Below are 20622 nucleotides of genomic sequence, written 5' to 3'. Positions count from 1 at the left end.
GCAAGTGCACAAGCAGAAGGTGGATGACCCGCAAGTACGTCTACGAAGCACGAGCAGAGCCTTAACGATCCAGGATCCCTTGCTCGAGCGCACGCTCTCGAAGCCTTTTACCAATGGAAGAGCCTAAAACTCCGAAGGGCTGCCAACACAACCAAAAACACAAGAGAGCAAAAAAACTTTTTGGGGATTAGCGGATTAGTGCAAAATCTTTAAAGCTTTGATACCAATGTCAGGTGCAACGGAATTGAAATGGTGAAGATCTAGTTTTACACTTCCACAAACTCCTTTCCTTCTTTCCTTGCGTTAGTGAATGCTTTGTGCTTCAATGAACGTTCCTTTTTTGTTCCCCTGAAGAGAGGGACTAAGAGAATGCAATAGAGATATATAGAGGGAGAGAGAAAGAGAGACAAGAGAAGAGCGACACCCGATGGGGTCCCAACCAACCCTCTCAAGGCTCCCCTACATCGTTACCGATGTGGTTTGCTTTAGATTGCGTAAATGGAATGTATACACAATGAAACTCTACTGACTTGACGACGACAAATCACCGCGGTAACTCCTCAGGAAGAGGCACCTCCGGGGCTGATTTGATGCACCTTGGATCCTTCTCGATGTGGGAATTGCGGATGACCACCACGGGTGGATTTGCACTCCCGATGTGAGAAATATGATGGACTGAAAACGCAGATCTCAACGAGGCCGATGATGGACAGCAATGGAGTACTTGATGCCGGCGTAAGAATGGCCGAGGGGAGGCTCGATGGGCTGTCGAAGTACCGGACCGCAACGGGAACACGCGCAGGCAGCTTTCCAAGAGATTCCGTCGCGAAGGACGGGCTGAAAACTGAAAACGCTGGCCTGATTTGCTGGGTTCTCCTGGCGCAAGGGTTGAAAACAGCAAATGCTGACTGATCTGTTGCCTTCCCAAAACGCTAGGGGAAGAGGACAGGAAATGCTGGCAGATCTGCAAATTTTGAAAACACCCGGCTGGTTGCTATGCAAAACGCTGATCTGCTTCTTCTTCTAAGCGCTTCCTTTCTTCTACAACTTGTCTTCAGATGGGAGCTCTCTTGGTGCTTAAGTATTGGTTATTAATAATCTGGGTTGGGCAAACTGTCCACCAATTCCAACAAATAAATCATCAAAATGATTTATTAAAAATAAGTCCAAGGGGGTCCAAATCTGGGTGCAACTGTCGCACATCCGCCCACCTGGGAATCAGATCGATGCGCGGTCTAGCACGTCGGATTCCTCTAACCTAGAACTACATGCTCGTCATGCCAAATGCACATCGTAGTGTAATAATATTTGTCAAAACGTGTGTACAAACCATTTATGCAAGAGGGTTCCAAACTGAAAAACCTAATTTAATGGACTTGTCCAGACATGCTGGTCCTGTGAACAGGCTCACAGAATTGCCGGGACTAATCCTCCTAGGATACTAGACATCCCCTAGAATAGGTCCGACAGGGCAAAGTGTTGAGCAAAACCCTAAATGTGCCTGAAGATCCATGTTGAGCAGGTGTACAGGTGGCCAATCCACAACCAAGGGCCGGTGCACGTGATGTGTGTGAAGCCTGTAGTAGGTAGGGTGTGAAGCATATGGAGATGAAGAATCTAACACCGCCCCTCATTGACAGAAGCGGAGTCGCTGAGGAAGAAGATGCAACACGCCTGTCAAATTTGGAGTGTAAAAAGAAGAAGCGCTAGCCAAACAAAAAACGACGAACCGTCGAGCACCAATGTGATGACCAAAGCTAGGTCAGGCTAATCAAGTCGCACAAGGAAGCTGATGGAGAGGCTAACAACAGAACAAGTCACTGAAGATGATATACATGAGGGAAAGATGAAAGACGAGCAGGGAGCTCATCGGTGGAGGTCAGCAGAAGCGAGAGAGACGGAAGAGAGAGAACCCCCCCTGAAGTAGAGCACTTATACACAAAAGGATAGAAGGCCAAGGTGGTAAACCGACAAACTCCGAGCTAAAAAGTGATCTCGATCATAAGAGGGAAGAAGGAGGTGGATGAAACTAGATGGTGAAGCCATCAACCTGTGAAGGGCTAGAGGTGGCGGTGGCAGACGTCTGTCGAGAAGCTGTCTCATCCTCAGGATCTGAATCCTTTGTGCGGTCTCGCCGTCGTTTATAACATTTTGTTGTATAATGATCTTTCTTTCCACAATAGGTACAAGTAATGTCAGGGCGAGAAGGTGTACAACCAGGTCCAGACTGTCCGGGAGCACCACCACCCCTACAGGATGTAGAGACCAATGCAGTAGCACCCGCAGAGGCGTCTGAGGTGTCTCTATCCTGAATGCGTGAAGGTATCTGCTGCACAGCGGGTAAGAGCTCCTCCCAAGTGATAGGAGTAGGACGGGTGGAGGTAGTAAGTGACCCGAACAAGAAATCATAAGTGTCGGGAAGCTTGAGCAGCAACCGAGCTGCCATGCCCTTGGAAGAGATCTGCTGACCACAAGTTGCTAGCTCATCACAGAGCAAAAGTATTTGGGATATGAAGTCATGGATAGTTGGAAATGACGAGACTTGTAAGTCCATGAAAGTCTTCTCCAGAGCAAGGATCCTTCCGGGTGTCTTCGCCTTGTACATGTTGCAAAGGAAACCCCATACCTCATGTGTCACAAAATGGTGACGTGGCTAACCCCGGACACACCCGAAAAGGGTTGACACGTGGCACAGTACGGAACCTCCGCAATATGCATTGACATGCTTACATGGCCTATCGCACGGAATTCCGGATTTTGCGGCGAGATTTGATGCGTTGTTGACGTGACAATGCGTACGGATTTTTGCTGAAATTACGCTGGCTGATTATAGCAACTTTTGGGACAGTTGCTTTAATTTGAGAAGCTTTTAAGTTTAAGTGCTTTTGGGACCCTGCTTTTGGGGCATCCCTTGTATCTATAAATTAGTGGACGAGGCTTCACTTCTCAGGGCAATTGGACACAGAGTCTGAGAGTACCTCTAGGCACGGAACTACGCCGGGCCGTGTCGACCTAATTGTGAATTATGGACTGTTTTTCAAGTGAATCTCTGCTGTGTCGCGGTAGAATCTTGACTTGGGGTGTCCAAGTTTATTATAGTGGTATCAGAGCGCGGCTGATTTCTCTTCTACCGAAAAATCCGATTCTTTTCTCGCGGCACTTATGGATTCCAACAAGAATCAATTGACTTCTTCTGCATCTGTGAATGCGGGAGGAGATCACGGAGAAGATTCTCATGAGCAATCAAAAGAGTACGGCCCACCTCGGCCTACTCAGTCTAAGATTGAAGAGATGGAACGTTGACAATTGGTTGACGAGGCAACGAAGCAGATGATTAAAATTTGCAAATTTTTTGACTCAGCAATCCCTCGCAGAAATGCACACCCAATGGGCAGAAGGCCATAGAGCCACCCATCAAACCGGCACTCAAGAAACCTCCTTCTCGGAGGATGTTTATAGAGTAAGAATTACAAGAGGTGGTTTAGACATAGATCAACCGACTTTTGGACGCAAACAACAAATCCAAAAAGCACGATAAAAAGCATAAGAAAGGAACCGACTTCTCGGGTTATTTGGGTCGTCAATCTACTTTTGCATCGGCAAGAAAGCAAAAGAAGCGTGTACGATTTGAAGGACTTCCCAGTTCTTCTTCTTCTTCTTCTTCTTCTGACAGCTCTTCTAGCTCTTCTGATTCGAGCGAAGAAGACAGAAAAGACAAAAAGCGAAGCAAAAAGCAAAGCTTCGGAAAGGGCAAGAAAAAGGCAAAGAAGCCTAAATTTCGCCCAGTTTTTGACAGTTCTACAAAGGACTCATCCTCAGACAGTTTGGACTCCGACGATCACATGTTTTATGCAAAGAAGAAGCACTTTTATAAAGCCAACCAATATGACTTCCTCGAAGATAAAAGCAAGAAAGTAAGAGAATTTAAAGAAGGTGGACAATCAATTTGACTCTTTTTCTGGATTTTGAGATGCTCCGAGGGCTTTGGCCTTCATACAACAGTTTGACATAGCTTTCTCTGGAGGGCATTACGCAGAGATTCAGAGGGCTACATCTTTCTTCAAGGGAAATGCTCGAACATGTTGGTCCACCCTTCTACTGAGAAAGGAAGCTCCGATTAAATGAGTGAAATTCAAAAGGCTTTTAATTTCTTCTTGGCTGACTCGAGAGTACGAACGAGATATACGAACTGCTTGGAATCATCTTCGGATGGCCAAGGGAGACTCTCTAGACGCTTATTGCGAGAGATTTTGGAGCTCTTTTCTACCAGCCTCTTCATTTAAGAAGGTCTCGTTTAAAGAATAGATTGAGCGGTTTTGCTGCAGACTTTCTACAGAGATCCTAGACTACTGCTTAGAATAAAAGTCAAATTCTATTCAAGAATTGATGGGTCATGTGAAACGGGGTTTTGCCATACATTTGGGCAATCTGACTTACTCCACTGATGAGATCTTGACTCAGAGAATCCAACAAACTTCTAATAATGAAAGTAGAAAGAAAAGAGTTCCCAAGAAAAGAAAGACAAGGATTCACGACCCCGGCTCACTCTTCGAGAGAGGGCCAACTACATCAAAGAGGGGAAGTGTTTTGGATGCGGGGAACATGGACACATCTTCGCGAAGTGCCCTAGAAAGGAACATCAAGAACAGAATGAAGACAGGCCAGAGAGTTCGAGAGCAGCTGAGGAATGTGGTAGAAAAGGCAAGATGAAAGTAGGACTGGTTCCAGATTGCATGGGTACTGACCCAAGCACGATTGATGAAAGTACAAAACTTTGTCGAGCTTGGGGCAAAGTGAAAGGTCAAGAAGCCCCGATTTTCTTTGATGGAGGAGCCAAGGCCAACTTTATTTCACCTGAATTGGCGGCGCGGCTCGAGATTACACCCGATCGGATGGGACCACAAGAAGAGGCAGTTCTAGCGGCACCCGGACGGGACATAGCCATTACACCTGTCATTGGCAAACTTCGGTTGCATTGTTAGGGGTATTTGGGGCACGAGGACTTCTACATAATGCCCTCGGAAGGTTGTGACGTCCTCCTTGGAGTCCCTTGGTACCATAAGAACAATGCCGTGGTCCATTATTGGGCAAAGAAAGCGACATTGATAAATGAGAAGGGCCGAAAAATTGTACTTGATGTGAAATTGAAGGGCGAGTCTGTCCCTCTTGTATCGGCTTCGGCCGTTTCTAAATTAATAAAATTTAGTCTGTTTGTTTACTCGATCTATTTGAAAGAGTTAAATGATGAATACAGGAGGAATATGTCTGAATTTGATAAAGAACGCCAAGATTTTCTCCACACTCATGTCGATTGCTTTTCTGATTTCTTGCTAGGTGAGTTGCCACCATCTCGACATGAGGATCATACTATTGATCTGATACCTGAAAGCACATCATCGAACCGGCCACCTTACCGTGTGAGCCGAGCCCAGAATGAAGAGATTATGAACCAAGTGAAAGACCTCTTGGAAAAGGTTCTTATCTAGCCCAGTACTTCACCCTACTGCTCTCCGGTGTTGATGGTTTTAAAGAGAGACGGATCTTGGAGAATGTGCATTGATTATAGAGCTCTCAATAAAATCACCATCAAGAATAGATTTCCGATTCCGAGGATCGATAATATTCTTGACCGAGTACAGGGATCCTCTTGTTTCAGCAGGAGTGACTTGAAGAGCCGATATCATCAGATCCAAATCGCGCTGGGAGATGTCTACAAGACAGCTCTTCGGACAAGCTTAAGTTTATATGAATTTTTGGTGATGTCTTTTGACCTTCCCAATGCTAGAGCGACTTATAACCGAATGATGGATAGGATTTTCAGAGAGTATAGATCACTTTCTTTGATGACATTATAGTCTTCTCCAAGGATGAGGCTGAACATAGACAATAGTTGCAACAGGTCTTTCAGGCATTGCGAGATCACAAGTAAGTAATCAATGCCAAGAAGAGTGAATTTTTCCTTCCGGAGATACACTTTTTGGGACACATCGTCTCAACAGGAGTACAGATGGACCCGTCCAAGATTGAGACTATATGTGATTGGCCCGATTTGAAGAATGTCCATGAAGTTAGAAGCTTCTTGGGCTTATGTTCTTACTACCGGCGGTTCATTAGAAAGTTTGCAGAGGTTCCTTCCCCTTTGCATATCTTGACACAAAAAGGAGTCCCTTTCTCGTGGGGACCCACAAGGTGATTGCCTTTCAGACTTTGAAAGAGAAATTGACTACAGGACCAGTTTTGACTTTGCCGGATTTGCAAAAGTCATTCGAAGTATATTGTGATGCTTGTGGTTGTAGTCTGGGTGCGGTCTTAATGCAAGAAGGCCATGTCATTGCCTATGAGAGCCGATTGTTTTCAAGGCCGGAATTGACAACACAGATTTATGAGAAAGAGCTTTTAGCGGTTATCCATGATCTTACTCAGTGGCGACATTACCTACTCGAAGCCGATTTTACGGTCTTCACTGATCATCAGATTTTACGCTACTTCTTGTCACAAAAGCAGCTTTCGGAAAAGCAGATGCGATGGGCTAATATCTTGTCAGAGTTTCACTTCCATATTGTCCATGTGCAGGGACAAAAGAACTTGGTGGCAGATGCTTTGTCCCGGAAGCCGTTAGTCTTTGCTATTTTCGCGATTCACCATAGAAGCTTCGAGGACATGGTCGATCAGTACGCCACAAATCCAGATTTTTCTGACATATTCAATCGATACAGAATGGGGAGGTAGTAGCGGGTTATTCCATACGGGATGGCTACTTGATGAAGAAAACGATGTTGCACAGCTGTTGAGGGAAAAGGTTCTAACTGAATGTCACTGTCCACCATTTACGGGTCACTGCGGCATTGACACCACCTTGAAAGGTGTTGAGTGATACTTCTTTTGGCCGAGACTCAAGAAGGACGTGGACGATTTTGTACGCAGTTGCTTGGTTGCCAGAAGGTCAAGTTTGACAGGCATAAAGCACAAGGACTGTTACAGCCTTTACCCATTCCCAGCCGCCCCTGGGAAAGTATTGCTATGGATTTCAGTTTTGATCTCCTGAAGACACAGAGTGGGCACGATGGTATCTGGATTGTTATCGACAGATTTAGCAAGCAAGCTCATTTCATTCCAGTGAAGAAAACAGTCAAGTCGGATCATTTAGCGAGACTGTTCATTGTCGAGATATTCAGATTACATGGCATGCCTGAGACAATAGTCTCTGACAGAGATCTCCGGTTTACGAGTTTGTTTTGGAAGGCTATTTGGGAGAACATTGGCACACGGTTGCAGTTCTCGTCATCTTTCTGTTCGCAGACAGATGGGCAATCTGAGATTGCAAATTCAGTCGTACTGGATTTATTGAAGTCTTACATTTCTGATCAGAAGACTTAATGGGAAAAGTTTTTGTCCTTGGTGGTATTTGCCCACAATAATACGATCCACTCTTCGACGGGGAAGGCGCCATTTGAGATTATTGAAGGTGCTACGAAGGTTCCACCCTTCCTAAGCACGAAAGATAAGATTTTTGAAGCCGGCCAGTATACGAGGGACTTGGACACTGCTTTTGCCAAGGTCTGGGAGGCTTTAGCGAAATTTCAGGAAAGACACAAGAAGGCAGCAGATCGACAGCATCGCGATTTGAAATTAAAGGAAGACGATTGGGTGCTCTTACGTTTTGAGAAGACATGCCTGAGAAAGAAAAAGGGAAAAGAGCACCTTTTTCCAAAGCTTAGCTGTTAGGTGCAGCGGAATGATTGTTTGCGCTTTGCTCAAGATGAGTGCTCCAAACTGTGCTCAAGGGTTCCTTTTAGTTCTTATGGAAGGTAGAGCCTTCCGTTCTTAATGGAAAGTCCTATGATCACAAACAAAGTGAATGGACACTGTGCGTGCAAGTGTATGAGACTGAGAGATAGAGGGAGAAGAGAGATACGACACTAGAGACGTTGTAAAACCCTCCTCCGAAGGCCCCACTCTCGTGGGCGGGAGTGGTCTACTTATTGATTGCACAAAGTGGTACAATGCGTATGCAATGGACTGATGCAACTTGGACTATGCCGATGACGACGACGGTGATGACGACGACGACTTTAGGGCTAAAATCTGTGCTCTTCTATCTGCTGAAAATCTGCTAAACTTTGGGCTGTTTTGGGTGGCTGAAAATGACTGTTTTGGCTGCGTTTTTGAGGGCTGAATTTAGGGATCCTCTGCAACCAACTAGGGCTGAATCTTTTGGGGTTCTAATGGCTGAAAACGTTGGTTCACCTGCAGCTTGTGAGGCTGAAAATGGAATGCTGATCTGATGCTTTGTAGTGTTAGTAAAACGCTACTGTTCTGCTTCAACCACTGCTGAAAACCAAAACGCTGTCTGACTTGTGTCTTTAGCAAAAACGCTAGGCTTGATAAACTCCAAAAACGCTGATGGGCTGAGATTGGAAAACGCTAGCAAACTGATGCTTCTGCTGGCGATTGGGTGGATCTGCAACCGCTAGGGAACTGGGAGATGATGGCGATCATGCTAGGGATGGAAACGCTAGGGATCTGGGTGCTGATGCGGAAACTGTCAAGACAGAAAATGCTAGGAGCTTGAGGGTGTTGGCGATGACGGCAATGGAAAACGCCAAGGTTCTTGCTAGGTTCTGCTGAGAAGGTGCCTGTTGAGCATGTGCTCCCGCTGTCTCTTCTGCCATTTAGTGCTAACTTGGGTTTGCTTATATATTTTTTTAGCAAAATTTCCCTACCTACTTTTGTTGGAAAGTCACTTAAAAATAATAAGTGAAAATACCAAAAATAGGGAAAATAGGCTAAATGCACTGGAAAATTCCCCTAACTGAATCTGATGGATTCTGAAGGGAATACTGATGATCATGCTGTGTGCAACCGGAGGATATGCATCTATGCTAAGTGACTGGGCATGCATGGTCTACGAATAGACTCACAAAAGTGCCAGATTACTTTTAAATCTAGACTGACTTGACTGAACTGAGCCCTGATCATACTGTAGCTTGTCCACGGACACATAGGGTTGGATGTGTCACGTGACATCCTCTCCTTTTCAAAGTGAGGTACTGGTACCGAACTGTATGGCGTCGAGGGAGATCGCCAATATCATCCCGAATCTTGGAAGGGACTCTTCGCCGGCCCACTCTGTTGTGTGGGTCGAGCGGTACTTGAACGTCATAAAGGTCTGCAACGCTTGCTTCTTTGGGCCGCGCCGAAAGCGACACAAAGTCTTCTATGTCTCCTTCGATGCTTCAACTTCGTCTAGAGTCGTGCTTCTTCCTTCAAGAATCTCCACGGCTGAAAATTCCTGAAACCACTTCCAACACAAAAACATGAACATACCTATTCCATGTAAAATGAGTGGAAAAAATCTTGTCTTCCTCAAAGAGTGTGCATGCAATGTAGATGAACAAAGAGACGGAGTGCCAAACGGTTCACCACACACACGCAAACAATGAGATCGAATCTTTCTCTTATGATCTAGAGCAATCAACTTTGGCAGTTCACAATGGAAATGCATACGCTTGGTGCTCATACTGTCATGTGCTCGTTCGGAAACTGTGTCATGCCAAGGAAGAGACATGGAATGTGACTTCCTTACATACATACTTTTCAGCTTTTCATGAGAAATCCGCATACATTCGTGCTCATCGATGAGAGAAACGTGCTCAACATACAATATGTCATGCCTAGGAAAAGGGATCACATTAAAATGCTGACTAAAATACAGGAAACGATCACGAATGAAATACTCGAACAATGCGTGTATATCAATCATGCGAACACACTGTAAGGGTGCTTTGGACCTAGGCTCGAGAGCCAAGATTGGTTCTGTGGGATCTATCGAATCTTCTTGTGGGGGATCTGTGGACCTCAACTCGAAAGCCAAGATCGATTCTTTGTGATTGATCGAATCTACAACGAGGTTTGCTTCGCTAGAAAAAGCATCCACTAACACATCATCCTTGTGAACAATCACATCATCTTCATGCAACTCATTGTGCTTATCATTAACATCCAATTCATCATGCAAATCATTGTCATTCAAATCATCATCATGCTTATCATCATGCTCATCATTATCATTCAAATCATCATGCTTCTCATAATCATGCAAATCTTGTGTGTCATGCTTGGGAGAAAAAGAGACTGAGAGTCTCCTTTTCCTGATCCTGTTGAATCTGTGCCTGCATTTGAGAAAAGAGTCGCAACATCTCTTGCATTCTTGCTTTGGTCTCGTGGTCATATTCTGCTTGTCTTGCTTTGTTCTCGCGATGTATGGCTGCCACTCTTTCTGTGTATTGACGCTATATGGCTGCCATCTTTTCTTCGTGTCCACGCTCTATTTCTGCTTCTCTTGTTCAACTCCTCCATAGGAGTTAGCGCAATCCTTGATGTAGATGGGGAAGGGTCGGAAAAACCTCTTGGTGGGGAAAATTATTCTTCGCCTCTCTCATGCTCATCACCTCAAAGCGAAGTATCCATTTCGCTTCGAGTGATGACCATTCTGAAATCGTGGGTTCTTGTGGTCTTGGGTTCTTAAGTTCACGAGGAACTTGGGTTCTTGGGGGTCTTGGGTTCTTAAGTTCACGAGGAACTTGGGTTCTTGGGGGTCTTGGTTCTTGGGTTCTTGAGGTTTTCTTTTGCTTGCAAACCGTGTTTGAAAAGGATCTTCTCTTCACCCGAGTTCTACTCATTTCCACGGGTGCACCCCTTGGCGGCCTTGCGCTCACACCAAGGACGCTTTTTCCCACCTCACGTCGATTGGCTGGCCGCTAAGTGCACGGTCCGCTCTCAATGAGTGAAAAGAGACACAAGGGGAGACTAGACAAGCCCTTCTTTCCTGGGATTCCTGTCACTCTTCAAAAACATGATTAGGAATCGACACGCCCAAGCGAACTTGGGTTCGTGCGACCGCAACAAGCAATTTTTTTTTTTTGTGATTCTTGTGGTTCTTTCCTTGAGTGATACAGAACACTGCCAAAGCTCTGATACCAATGTTAGGTGCAGCGGAATGATTGTTTGCGCTTTGCTCAAGATGAGTGCTCCGAACTGTGCTCAAGGGTTGCTTTTAATTCTTATGGAAGGTAGAGCCTTCCGTTCTTAATGGGAAGTGCTATGATCACAAACAAAGTGAATGGACATTGTGTGTGCAAGTGTATGAAACTGAGAGATAGAGAGAGAAGAGAGATACGACACCAGAGACGTTGTAAAACCCTCCTCCGAAGGCCCACGAGAGTGATCTACTTATTGATTGCACAAAGTGGTACAATGCGTATGCAATGGACTGATGCAACTTGGACTATGCCGATGACGACGACGGTGATGACGAGGATGACTTTAGGGCTGAAATCTGTGGTCTTCTATTTGCTAAAAATCTGCTAATCTTTGGACTGTTTTGGGTGGCTGAAAATGACTGTTTTGGCTGTGTTTTTGAGGGCTGAATTTAGGGATCCTCTGCAACCAACTAGGGCTGAATCTGCTGGGGTTCTAATGGCTGAAAATGCTGGTTCACCTACAGCTTGTGAGGCTGAAAATGGAATGCTGATCTGATGCTTGGTAGCGTTAGTAAGACGCTACTGTTCTGATTTAACCACTGCTGAAAACCAAAACGCTGGCTGACTTGTGTCCTTAGCAAAAACGCTAGGCTTGATAAACTCCAAAAACGCTGATGGGCTGAGATTGGAAAACGCTAGCAAACTGATGCTTCTGCTGGCGATTGGGTGGATCTGCAACCGCTAGGGAACTGGGAGATGATGGCGATCATGCTAGGGATGGAAACACCAGGGATCTAGGTACTGCTGCTGATGTGGAAACTGTCAAGACAGAAAACGCTAGGAGCTTGAGGGTGTTGGTGATGAGACGGCAATGGAAAACGCAAAGGTTCTTGCTGGGTTCTGCTGAGAAGGTGCCTATTGAGCATGTGCTCCTGCTACCTCTTCTGCTATTTAGTGCTAACTAAAGGTGTCTTCCCACACCTAAACAAGCACTAAAAAGAGCCTAGCGAGAAAATTCAGCACGTTCAATTTTCTGGTTTTTGATCTCCAAATCACTCCAGAACACCTGTACATTGTTTCTCTAGCTTCCTTGAAGCTACTGGAGTGTTAAGGCATAAAAACGGGTCAAAACCTTCACCTGCAGAAAAACATAGCAAGCTGTAATCTTGTGTATAGAGCTCCGTTTTGCGTGCCAACCTGTCACATGTGCACTTCACTTGCGCCACGTGGATACGCTTCTGCCATGGTTTAGCATCAGTCATAGCCTAGCTTAGGACTGAGCTTGGCACTTTGTGAGCCTCTAGCAGGACGTGCATGCCCAAGCCGGTCACAGTTGCATACCCTCTCTTGCACAGTCAGTTAGCATGATCATTTTTCAGAGCATTGAACCCTTTTTGCCAAAGTACACTTATTTATTAATAAGTGGCTTTTGTTGGAAAAATAGGTAGGGCAAATTGCTAAAGAGCTATAAAAGAAACCATTGAGCACTCAGTAGAAGCTGGACACAGAAGGGCAGACGCCTGCAGCAGCAGCAGAGCAGGCAGGCACCCACAGGTTTCATCGTTTTCTCAAGATCAGCCTAGCGTTTTCAGTCTCAAGCAATCAGCATTTTCAGCCACTACCACCAGCGTTTTCCGTTTCAAGCCTTATCCTCGGGAGAAGCTGCATCCTTTGGTTGCAGATCCTCGCCAGATTCCCCATCTAGTATCAGATCAGCCTAGCGTTTCAGAATTCAGCAGATCAGCCAGCGTTTTTGCATTTCAGTCCTAGCCCGGCGAAGCAGTTGTAGATCCAGGCCGCAGTATTGCCACAGTAGCAGATCCCTAGCAGCGCATCTAGCGTTTTCAGTTTTCAGCCTTGACGCCGTCGTCCTCGACACCATCGTCGTCGTCGACATCGTCATTGTAGATCCCTATCTTGACGACGACACCTTTGTTATCGTCATCGCAGTCGCGGACTTGAGAACGACACCATCGTCGTCATCGCCACAGTCACCATCGTCGTCGTCGTCGACATCATCGTCGTTGACATAGACTAGCAGTACCCAGCATCGACATCACCGTCTTCGACACAGAACCCGTCGTCGACATCTTTGTCTTCGACATAGACCCCTTTAGTACCTCAGTAGCATCCGTACCCTTCAGCATCAGTAGCATCAGTACCCATTAGCATCAACATCATTGTAGTAGCATTGTGCAAGAATAAAGAAAGTACTTGCTCTGGCAACAGAGAAAGGAGGCCCTTGAGGGTTGGGACCCGACATCCCTGTGTCGTCTCTTTTCTCTCTCTCTCTCTCTCTCTCTCTCTCTCTCTCTCTCTCTCTCGTCTCTCTCTTTCTTTCATTTCTGTTCAGTTCTTTCAAGTGAAGTAAGGTGTCCCTTGTGTTTTGTGTGCGGAGTACTAGATCCGAGCAAATCCTTATTCTCTTCCGCTGCACCTGACATTGGTATCAGAGCTTTGTGCGTGCTTCGGATTCACAAACTCAAGGAAAGAACCTAAAGAAGAACCCCAGAAGAACCAAGAACCATCAACAACCCAAGTTGAACCAAAGAACCCAAAGAACCTCTCCTAGTTTTTTTTCCTGAAAGAATCTTTGAGTCTCAACCATGGCCTTACCAGATCCCATCTTCATTGCCATGTCTTTGAAGGAAGATCGGCATCGGATACATGACAACCCAGATCTTGAGTACCAAGATCTCCTAGCTTCGTATTCGGATATGGAAGGAGTTGCAGTCATGATCCCTAACCTCTTTTGCATTTGCATTCGCATATAGCGTGCATCCATTTCCCTCGTTATTGAACCTTTGGAAAGGACTCTGGAACCAAACCTCAGTCCATCAGAACCGGTAATGTTTTCACTACAGTCAGTGTTCAGGGAACAACTCTTGCTACAGCAGGTAGAGTTAGCACTATCTGGTATAGAGCCAAGGATGATATTCTGCAATGGTAGTTAGGCTGGATAGTGACCCTTACACGGTGTTTGCATCGCCAGCAGTACCCGCAGTACCATCAGTCCCTGGTTTCGAAAGAATCTGCATTGGTTTGTGCATCCACATCATCAAAAGCATTCATCAGTCAGCATAGGAAGTACAGATAGAAGTTTGGGAGTTGTGCCTCACTTTTAACAGGGGGGGATGATATATGCTCACTTCACTTGTGCCACGTGGACACGCTTTTGCCATGGTTTAGCATCAGTCATAGCCTAGCTTAGGACCGAGCGTGGCACTTTGTGAGCCTCTAGCAGGATGTGCATGCCCAGGCCGGTCACAGTTGCATACCCTCCCTTGCACAGTCAGTTAGCATGAGCATTTTTCAGAGCATTGAACCCTTTTTGCCAAAGTACACTTATTTATTAATAACTGACTTTTGTTGGAAAAGTAGGTAGGGAAAATTGCTAAAGAGCTATAAAAGAAACCATTGGGCACTCAGTAGAAGCAGAAGAAGCGGGACACAGAAGGGCAGACACCCGTAGCAGAGCAGGCAGGCATCCACAGGTTCCAGCGTTTTCTCAAGATCAGCCCAACGTTTTCAGCCTCAAGCAATCAACGTTTTCAGCCACTACCACCAGGGTTTTCCGTTTCCGGCCTTACCCTCGCGAGAACTTGCATCCTTTGGTTGCAGATCCTCACCAGATTCCTCATCTAGTATCAGATCAGCCTAGCGTTTTCAGAATTCAGCAAAATCAGCCAGCGTTTTCAGATTTCAGCCAACGTTTTTGCATTTCAGTCCTAGCCGTGCGAAGTTGCGGATCTAGGCCGCAATAGCAGATCCCTAGTAGTCCATCTAGTGTTTTCAGTTTTCAGCCTTGACACAGTCATCCTAGACACCATTGTCGTCGTCGACATCGTCATCGTCATCGCAGATCCCTATCTTGATGACGACACCTTCGACATTGTCATTGCAGTCCCGGACTCGACGACGACACCATCGTTGTCATCGTCATAGTCACCTATGTCATCGTCGTCGACATCATCGTCATCAATATAGACTAGCAGTACCTGTCGTCGACATCACCGTCTTCGACACAGAACCCGTCATCGACATAGACCCCTTCAATATCTCAGTAGCAGTCCCCAAAGAGTTGGTCTAACGGTAAGGCTTTGGCCTCTCAACCTATGGGTTGTGGGTTCAAATCCCCCATGGGGTCACACTCTAGAGGGACACCTTGTGCTCACTTGGTGTTCACGTTGCTAGGGCTCTTGCCCTTGGATACTCGAGTGCATCCTCCTCCTGGGGTGGGTCACCCGAGGAGGAGGTTCCTAGCTGGTTGCTACGAGTTCTCTCCGTCGTTCCCAGCATGTGGTGCATCAATTAGGTGGCCATGGTGATGCCTACGCGTGGCTCTTGCCCGATGGTACGCGGCCCTTGCCCGACCATGTAACATGGCTAATATTTGGAAGGGATAAGCACCTCCCCCTGTGGGCCCTATGGTGTGTCGAAAAAAAAAAATATCTCAGTAGCATCAGTATCCTTCAGCATCAGTGGCATCAATACCCATTAGCATCAGCATCATTGTAGTAGCATCGTGCAAGAATAAAGAAAGTACTTGCTCTGGCAACAGAGTAAGGGGGCCCTTGAGGGTTGGGACCCAACATCCCTGTGTCCTCTCTTTTCTCTCTCTCGTCTCTCTTTTTCTTTCAGTTCAGTTCAGTTCTTTCAAGTGAAGTAAAGTGTCCCTTGTGTTTGTGTACGGAGTACTAGATACGAGCAAATCCTTAAAATAAAAATCCAAGAAAGAAAACCAACAAATAAAGTTAGTTATCTGTCATAGTCTTGTGACATACCACCCTCTTGAAATCGCGAACGTCCTCAATTGCATGATTGTTGTACATGTTACAGTCAACTTTGTGTACACAACACTCTGACAACACATGTATGCACAAGTTAAATGGTTAAACATATTCCAATGACTAAGTGGAAGGTCACACTAAGCCAGTCAATACAAATACATGTCCGATCGAGTAACACACATCATATATAACCATTCATGCAAGTTACAACATGTATCTATATCATAGAAGTATTTGTTGTATTCTTGACAACTTTCAAAAAATACTTACTTCTAATGCATTGAATCTGTATACACATAAGAAGTGCTAGCTTCATCATCATTCCTTCCTTGAGCATGTGTCACATTTGACCTTTGCTCCATTGAAATGATTGGGATCAAGGTAGGTTGCGAACCAAATGCTTCAAGGTAAAGCTGTAACACATTAGGTGACTTTGTAAGTTCACCTTCTTCCATCCACTTCGCATCTGGTGGATAGTAATTGAACTTCACCAAATAGCGTCTAGCAACCTTGTCTTTGACTTTTCTTTCCTTATTTGCCAAAAATGGTTCGGGAACCAAGATTTCATCAAGTTTCTCAACTTCAGGCTGTTCCTCAACTAGCATTTCCTGTGGCACATCTCCCACAAATGGTTTGAGAAGACTGACATGAAACGCATTATGAATCTTCCAGTTATCGGGTAATTTCAGCCTATATCTTCTCTTTCACTTGAAAGGACCATAGTAATGCATATTGAGCTTTGGAAACAGGCTTTCTTTGCCTTTCCGCTTCTTTAACCTTGCCTTTTCAAACTGTAACAACACCCAATCATCAAGCGAAAACAACAATTCCAATGATGATCAACAACTCTTTTTTGCTTTGCTTGAGTCTTTTCCAAGGCAAGCTTACTCTTCGGATACATTTCATCCATGTTTTGCACTTTACGATCTGCTTCAAAAATCTTATCCTTCGTATGCAAGATAGGAGGAACCTTCTTGCCACCTTCAACAATTTCAAAAGGTGCTTTACGCGTTGATGAATGCACTGTATTATTATATGCATACTCAACCAAAGGTAAATACTGCTCCCACTTTGCGTTATGCTCTGACACATAGCATAGAGCATAGCATTTAAGCAGATCCAAGGCAATAGAATTTACCTCTTTTGACTATCCATTAGTAGTGCCCATATTCTCAAATATGCCTTTCCAGAATAGACTTGTCATGCATGGATCACGATCACTGACAATCGACTGAGGCATACCATAGTACTTAAACACATTAATCATAAAGATTCTTGCCATCTGATCAGGTTTTATCTTCTTCCGAACAAGAATGAAATGGGCTTGTTTACTAAACTGCAGATAATGAACTATATACCAAGCATGATTTCCTGTTTGCATTCTAGGAAGATCAAAGATATAATTCATAGCAATACTTTTCCATGGCTTATCTGGAATAGACAATGGCTCCAACAAGCTTCATGCTGGTTTACCTGTGGGCACCTTGGCCGCTATGACTAAACATGATGCCACTTGCATTCACTGTTCCCCTCCAGTGCTAGAATCGCCTGCTCACTGTCTATCGTTTTGCCCAGTTGCTCATAGGGCCTGGATGGCCATCGTATGCTTGTATAATCGAGCTGGTGTGCACCATGGATTCTTGACTTGGGGTTCCGTTGTGTGGTTGCTACGAGATCTAGGCCCTCATTTGTTCTTTGAGGGGCATCACTAACCTAGTATTCATTCTTACTGGTACAAGTTATCGTCGCGGTGTCCTATCTATGATTCCAGATATTGCAGGGCAGGGCGATGCACAACACAGAGATGAGGTATTTTCAATTGTGGTCAGTCTCACTTTATGGCACATATGGAAGGCGCGTTGCCTTCATGTTGTTCTGAGTGATGCGGCCCCCACTTTACAGGCAACTGGTACGCATGCGTAGAGACATTTGGCACACACCGCCTTTATACACTTTGTACAAGCATGTTTTATTTACATCTAAGGTCCCCAAAAGCATTAAAAAACATATCTCAAAGGCTTTGGCATGTCCCGCACCAGTCCGCCAAAACCCGTCACAATGTGGCTGTCCAGTATACACACACAGGCCCTACTGCTGAAAACCAGTACACACCCCCCCTTCCCCCGTTGAAATGATGACGTGGCTGCACCGTACGGACAGGCGCGGTGCAGATCACGGAAATCCGTATAGTTGACGTGGGAGCTTTGTGTGGGCAGTTTTTATGGCAACTTTGGCCTGCTTTTGGCTATGCAAGGAGAAAGAAAGAGAATTTTTAAAGTGCTTTATTTTACCAAGCTGTGGCTTGAGAGAGAAAAGAAAAGAAGTGCTTTATTTTAAGAGGATTTTGATTTTGAAGCTTTTGAGCTCTGCTTTTAGCATCCCTTGTAAAGCTATTTAATAGTGGCTTGGGCTCTCACTTCTCAGAGCATCTGGACGCAGAGTCTGAGAGTGAGTCCCGACCACTCACTTGTACTTTGAGTTGAAAATTAATACAAAAAGAAATACCGAAAGGGGCACCAGTCTTTGGGGCCAATATCTCTAGGCACGAAACTCCGCCGGAGTGTCGAATCAAATGTGAACTGTGAACTGTTTTGAAGTGAATTCTTGTGGTGTCGGGATAGAATCTCGACTTGGAGTGTCCAAGTCTGTTACAGTGGTATCAGAGAGCGGCTGATTTCTCTTCTACGGGAAGCAGAGATCAGTCGACTTTCTCTGCATCCGGAGATGCGGGAAGAGATTATGACGAGGATTCACGCAAGGAGTACGGCCCGCCTCAACCTACTCAGGCGGAGCTCGCAGAGATGGAGCATCGACGATTGATTGGCTATGCAACAAAGATGATGCTAAATTTTGCGAAGGACCCGAAATTTGCAAAATTTATGAGCTAGACCTCCTTCGAAGAGGTGCACTCACAGTGGCGGCAGACCACAGAACCACCCCTCAAACCGGCACTGAAGAAACCTCCTACTGCAAGGATATATACATAGCAAGAATTAGAAGAGGTAGTTGATGCACGAATTTCTCAGCTTTTTGACGCGCAGAACAAAGCAGAAAAGCACGACAAAAAGCAAAAGAAAGGAACTGACTTCCAGGGTTATTTGGGTCGTTAGTCTACATTTGCGTCGGCAAGAAGTAAAAAAAAGTGTGTTCGATTTGAAGGAGTATCCAGCTCTTCTTCTTCTTCTTCTTCTTCGAGTTCTTCTAGCTCCTCTGACTCGAGCAAAGAAGACAGAAAGGGCAAAAAGCGAAGCAAAAAGCAAAACTTCGGAAAGGGCAAGAAAAAGTCAAAGAAGTCTAAATCTCGCCTAGTTGTTGACAGTTCTACAGAGGACTCGTCTTCGGATAGTTTGGACTCTTACGACAACAGCTTTTATGCAAAGAAGAAGAATTTTTATAAAGCCAACCAGTATGACTTCCTGGAAGATAAAAGTAAGAAAGTCCGAGAGTTTAAGGAAGGTGGATAGTCAATAAAATTTGACACGTTTTCTGGTTATAGAGATGCTTCGAAGGCTTTGTCTTTCATACAACAGTTTGACATAGCTTTCTCTGGAGGGCGTTACTCAGAGCACTCCAAGATTCGGAGGGCTATCTCTTACTTCAAAGGAAATGCTCGAACTTGGTTGTCCACGCTTGTATTAAACAAGACGGCGCCAGTTAAATGGCTGAAATTCAAAAGGATTTTTATTTCTTCTTGGCCGACTTGAGAGTATGAACGCGACATACGAACTGCTATGAACCATCTTCAGATGACCAAGAAGGATACATTGGACGCATATTGCGAGAGATTTTGGAGCTCTTTTCTACCCGCCTCTTCATTTAAGAAGATCTCGTTCAAAGAACAGATTGAGCGGTTTACCTTGGGTCTTCCTACAGAGATCCGAGATCACTGCTTAGAGCAAAATTCAGATTCAATTTAGGATCTGATGAGTCATGCGAAATGGGGTTTTGCCATTCACTCGGGCAATTTGACCTACCCCACAGACGAAATCATGACGCAAAGGGCCGAACAGACTTCGAAAAATGAAAGTAGAAAGAGGAAGAGCAACCCAGAAAAGAAAGAAAAGGATGTATGATCCAAACTCACTCCTCAAGAGAGAGCTCTTTACATAGGGAAAGTGCTTTGGATGTGGGGAAACTGGGCATATCACCGCGAAGTTCCCTAAAAAGGCACTGAAAGAACAGAACGACAAGGATAAAGACAGGCCAGAGGGTTCAAAAGTAGCTGAGGAACGTGGATGAAAAGACAAGATGAAAACAGGACTGGTTCCAGATTGCGTCGGAACTGACCCAAGCACAATGGACGAGAGTATAGACCTTTTCCGAGCATGGGGAAAAGTGAAAGACCAAGAAGCCTCGATCTTCTTTGATGGAGGAGCCAAGGTCAACTTCATTTCACCTGAATTGGCAGCGCGCTTCGAGATCACACCTAATCGGATGCGACCACTAGCAGAGGCAGTTCTAGCGGCACCCGGCAGGGACGTAGCCATTACACTTGTCATTGAAAAACTTCGGTTGGATTGTCAGGGGTATTTGGGGCATGAGGACTTCTACATAATGCCTTTGGAAGGTTGTGATGTCCTCTTGGGAATTCCTTGGTACCACAAGAACAATGCCGTGGTTGACTATCAGGCGAGATAAGCGACTTTGACTACAGAGAAGGGCAGAACCATTGTGCTTCATGTAAAACTTAAGGGCGAATCTGTCCCTATTGTATTGGCTTCGGTCATTTCAAATTTAATGAAATACAGTTTGTTTGTTTACTCGATCTTCTTGAGAGAGATGAATGATGAGAATAGGAGAAATATGTCTGAACTTCATAGAGAATGTCAAGATTTTCTCCACACTCATGC

The 20622-nt window shown here is 45.2% G+C and overlaps 1 protein-coding gene across 9 annotated transcripts in view; it reads right to left on the bottom strand.

Moving 5' to 3' along the window:
- Nucleotides 1-20622, bottom strand: part of LOC147455445 (uncharacterized) — a 30740-nt gene that overhangs the window by 4665 nt on the left and 5453 nt on the right. For 5 of the 9 annotated variants that reach the window (XR_015188371.1, XR_015188373.1, XR_015188372.1 and 2 more), the window contains exon 1: nt 29-15684. The exons of 2 other annotated variants lie outside the window; for them this stretch is intronic. The gene's annotated coding sequence lies outside the window, so the exon portion shown is untranslated. Of the gene's footprint in view, nt 1-28; nt 15685-20622 lie in introns of those variants that run through there. 2 more of the 9 variants (XM_086514231.1, XM_086514232.1) reach the window with 2 other exon arrangements.

Source organism: Adiantum capillus-veneris, chromosome 6 (assembly GCF_014529385.1).
Source record: "Adiantum capillus-veneris isolate H3 chromosome 6, ASM1452938v2, whole genome shotgun sequence".
In the NCBI taxonomy this organism is placed as follows: Eukaryota; Viridiplantae; Streptophyta; class Polypodiopsida; order Polypodiales; family Pteridaceae; genus Adiantum; species Adiantum capillus-veneris.
Note: the sequence above shows the minus strand (reverse complement) of the source record. Positions and strands in the feature narration are given on the sequence as shown.